This window comes from Pediculus humanus, genomic scaffold (assembly GCF_000006295.1).
Source record: "Pediculus humanus corporis 1103172107475 genomic scaffold, whole genome shotgun sequence".
Classification (NCBI taxonomy): domain Eukaryota; kingdom Metazoa; phylum Arthropoda; class Insecta; order Psocodea; family Pediculidae; genus Pediculus; species Pediculus humanus.
Window position 1 is genome coordinate 311,290 of NW_002987093.1, and position 5,293 is coordinate 316,582.

Consider the following 5,293-nt stretch of genomic DNA (forward strand, 5'->3'; position numbering starts at 1 on the left):
CACAGTCTTAAGGGACCCATTTTTTAACTTTATTTCACATGTCTTTATATAAAAAGCAAACTTTTCCTTTTTTTCCTCTTCTTCTTCTTCTTCTTCCTCCTCCTCTTTTAACATATTTTTTATTTTATTTTATTTTTTACTTTTTAAAAAAAAAAAATTTCCTCCACCCTCCAACGTTTTTATTATTTATTTATTTTTTTTTTTTCGTTTCGAAATTTTTTATTACCTTTCATCGTTCGTTTTTGTTTCGCACTAATTAAAAATTATTAATAATAATTTATTTAAATATATATATATATATCGTGTTCTCAATTTATTTAAATAATTTATGATATAAAAAAAAAAAAAAAAACGTTTCACTACGTGACAATTAATATTTTTTTTTTTTTTTTGGCTTGATTAATTAAGACGTGAACGAAAAACCTGAAAAACCTGATCGACCCTTTTTTTTTTGTAAATCATGTTAATCGTGTCGTTCGTTAAAAAAAAAAAAAAAAGAGAAAACGCAAAAAAACCCTGGAAGGAATGAATGTGTGTGAGTGCGTGCGTGCGTGTGTGTGTGTTTAGTACGAAATGAATTTATGGAGAAGAGAAAAAAAAAAAAAAGAATCCATGGCGATGCGAAACAATTATCGAGTCGAAACGTCGACGTCGTCGTCGTCGTAAAAGATTACGACGATTATAATCGTTCGATAAATATACTTAATATGTGGCATCTGAGAAAGCGGTGGAAACGAGTTTTTGAGTGACAGCCGAAAGGAATGCAAAAATATACGGTCGATAAATCATTTGGAAGCTTAAGGAATTTAATGCCACCATGTAGGCGTTCCAATTTTCCACCGAAACGGCCGGTTATTATCCCAGAGAGAGAGAGAGAGAGGGAAAGAGAGAAGAGATTTTGTAAATGGGACTTGACGGCGACGACCTCCGTAACTTGTCAATTAAATTCTGTCGGCTTATTAATTGATCTTTAGTAGAATTGACATGTTACAATTTGCAAATCTCAGTTATAGATAGGCGACGACGACGACGACGACGATGACGACATGAGCGCTTTTAACGATACGTTAAACCTATTTTATTTTTTAACCGAATCAAAAGAAAATGAATAATTATTATAATTATTATCATCATCATCATCAGCGTAAAACTTGATTTTCCAAAGATTAAATTTCATAAAATGTGAAAATTAAATGACAAACTACTACTCGCTCACAAATTCTCTCCAGCGAATTCCCCCTCCCCGCACCCGCCTGTCGGTTTTTCGGTTTAACTTGTAATACAAAAATGTTTAAAGAAACCTAAATGTGGAATTAAAACGCGGGGATATCAATTTTCTTTGAAAATGTTGGAAGAAGGAGAAGACGACGATTACGATTACGACGACGACGACGAGCTCATTAAAAGGATATCGGCTGACAGTTTAGATAGATAGATAGATAGATAGATAGATAGATAGATAGATAGACAGACAGACAGACAGACAGACCCTGTCACTTAAATTATTGAATTGACGCGTCTGAGAATTTCTCGCGACCAAATTAAATTTCAATTTTTCATTTTAATGAAGATGATTGCCGCCATTGGTAGATGTATATATATGTGGTGGCGCAACCAATGCCATCAATCATTTCTTGTTTTCCATATTTGCGCTCTTGAGAATGACATTCCCTAGGGATGATGATGAGGACGACGACGACGGGAACGACGACGACATGATGATGATGATGACATTCTATTCCTTCTTCAATCTCTGCACTTTTCCTTTTCCTTTTTTTTTATGAACCCTCACTTTGCAATCGTCGCCTTTTTTTTTTTGTTTAAAAACTTTAGCGACAATTTATAACGTTTGTTTTTGTTTTTAATTTTTTTTCTACTGCTTTGCAAAATGTGGCACGACTACGATCGAAAACTTTTTTTTTTTTTTTTTTTTAATTAATATTTTTTTTTTTTTCACAAAAACTTTTCACGCCGACTCGATAAATTTTTTTTTTCCAACCAAATATGGCGGACGAAAAAAAAAAAACGAAGAAGATATTGAATTTGAAAATGCTAAGTTTTCGAAAAGTGTTAAAGGAAAAGATTGACAATCAATATGGCGGCTAATTATCTCCCGTCATTTTCATCTCTCTCTTTCTCTCTCTCTCTCTCTCTCCCCAAGATTTTGAGAAAATATTTTCAAGTGCTGCCTGCCACTGTCGACAGACACTGACAGTTTGAATGACGTCTGACTACCATTTTATTCTTCATTGTTTCTTCTTCTTCCACTTCTTCTTCACTTCTTCTTCCACTTCTTCTTCTTCTTCTTCTCTTTGACGCAAACATTTTTTTTTCTTTTTAATATTAATACTGAATTTTTTTCTGTTATTATCAATTAACCTCCTTTTTCCTCCTACGCATCATCGACATCGTACAAAAAAAATCCTCTTTAGAAATGATAATGATAATAAAAATTCATTCTCACCTTTTTTTCTTTTTTTCATTTCGAATAATAAAAAGGTTTGAAATTAAATTTTTCTTCTCTCTCTCTCTCTCTTTTTCTTTTTTTTCCAGTGACAAATATGTAAATGTAAATTTTTTCCAGAGTTGAAAAACTGAGAGAGGTGGAAAGTGTAAAATAAGAAAATTTTTCTTTCTTTTTTCCTTTTTTTTCCTTTTTTTTTTTTTTTTTTTAATCACAGGAGGCTGATTTTATTATTGTTAACTTTAACACCAAAAAAAAAAAAAAAACGACAAGCAGACGATTTTTTATAACAAAAAAAAAAAAATTCTCCATGTTTTTTAAATCTTAGATGGTTCCAGTTTCAAACGATTTCCAAGATTGAATTTCCCACATTTTCCTGTCAGGATTTCCTATTTCTCTCTCTCTCCGTTTAAGACTTTGATTGATAAATCGCTGAGATGTTAACGATTTACAGTTTGAAAACACGACTGACTTTCTCTTCCTTTCTCTCTTTTGCTTCGATTAATGGCCTTACAAATGGTTCAAGTCACATAATTTATCCGTGAACGGAAGCTAATCCACCCTTTTTCCCGTCCTTAACTTGTTCTACTGGATTGTTGACATTTGAAATCACTAAACTCAATATCTCTGATCTCATCTATTTATGCCCTTTAAACCTTTTTTTTTTTTTATATAAAATTTAATTTTACCAATTGTCAACTTTCCTTTTTTTTTACATAAACGTTTTCCCAATCATTTCAACATTCATTCACTCATTCATTCATTCCAGATGAATTCCATAAAAACATTTTTCTTAATATAATATTCCTTTTACGTTATTATCATTATTAATTTATTTAAATAAAAAAACAATCGATTACGATTATTTTATATTACAAATAATTCGATTTGTTATAGTCGTGTCAAAGACAAACCTAGGGTGACAGAGGGAGAGAGAGAGAAAAGCACATAAATATCTCCAAAGAAATTATTTTTTGCTGTCATCGATAAAAAAGCACACACACATACAGAAAACGTGGGGGGGGGGGGGAAAAAAGCAGAAGAAAAAAAGAATTTGAGCTTTCTCTTACACATTTCTAAACAAAAAAAAAAAAAAAAAAGTGAACCCAAAGATAGATTACCCTCGTTTACAGTTTTTTTTTTTTTTTGTGACGTCTTGGTGTTGAGGTTCCTTCCTTCCTTATTTTTTATATACAACATAAAATATTCTCATGCATCATTCTTTTTAAAAAAAAAAAAAAAAAAAAAATTTTGTATGAAAGCATTCGAATATATATATATATATACGTTTTTTTTTTTTTTTTTTTAAAAAAATGGCGGATTTCCTTCCTCAAAAAAATGATGATCGTATTTAATGGATTTTTGTTTACATTTGTTTTGAATTTTGGCTTTTCAAAGAATTTCTTTCTTTTCTATCTAACTAACCATCTATCCATCCATCTATCCATCCATCTATCTATCTATCTTTTTTTTTTTTATTACGATTTTTAAAATGTCAGTCAGTTAACTAAAGAGTGAGAGAGAGAGAGAGAGTAATGAAAGACAGGAAGTGACGTAACGAAAAAAAAAAATGTTTTTACGAGTTCGAGTCCGTCAGTCCGTATTAAAAAAAAAAAAACACGATGAATTTAAAATAAAGGTGATCAGGTGTTTAATACAAACAAAGGTGAGGAAAAAAAAAAAAAAAAACGTGGACGCAGAAAATGCCGAGTTATTTATATGACTTTTTACGTGTTCAAAAGGAATTTGAAAATGGTCGTAAATCAACAAGTTCGCGACTCAGTCGGAAAAGATCCTTTTGTAAATAAATTTCCAGGTTATCAAATAAAATAAAAATAAAATAAAAAAAAAAAGAAGAAAGTTTTGTCTCAATAAATTAAAACGGTTCCACGTTTGTTTGCCTGTTTGTTTGTTTGTATAAGTGCGTGAGTGCGCGGGCTCTAACAAGAAATATAACTCTTATTCCTACCGTCAACTACATTTCCCCCCCTCCCCCGAAAATAATATATATATATGTATATATAATAACAACAAATCTTTCGTCCGTCCATCTTTTTTACATTTTCTAACAATTTTTTTATTATTTCGCCGAAAATTTAAATCCCCTCCCATCCCCTTTCCGCCGCGTTTTCCCCGCAACAAATACGTTAATTAATTTTCGGCGATTCATAATAATAATAATAATATATACATATATATTTTAATTAGGAAACTTTTTTTAAATCAATAAAACAAATTTTATTAAACTTACATATTCTCATCACGATTCACTCCTTTCCTTTCCTTCTTTCCTTCCTTCCCCACTTTCCTCTCCTCCTCTCTTCTGCCATCAATCCGAAAATGGCCACCGTCAAAAACAAAAAAAAAAACCTGCTTTTGGCCGTTTCCAAAAAGGATGTGGGCTGAAACAAAAAAAAAAAATAATGATAATAATAATAATAATAAAATAAACATGACAGGTGCCAGGTTCTCGACGTAAGAAACGCAAATTCTAAACACGACACACGTCTTTTATTTTTTCTTTTATTTTTTTTTCTTTTTCGCTGCCACCACCCGACATGGAGAGGAAAACTTCTTTGGAATGTTATTCCGCTCGTTCGAAAATAATAATAATAATGATAATGATAATAATGATAATGATATCAATAATAAAGTCGCAATAATTTTTCTTTCTTTTTTTTTTTTTTTATTGGTTTTTCGTTTAATTATTATTAATTACACGAATAAAAAGTGGCAGGAGAAAGAAAGACATAAAAATTATCATTATTATTATTTATACACTCACAACACAAACTTCGACGACAAAAAAAAAAAAAAAAAATTCTCATT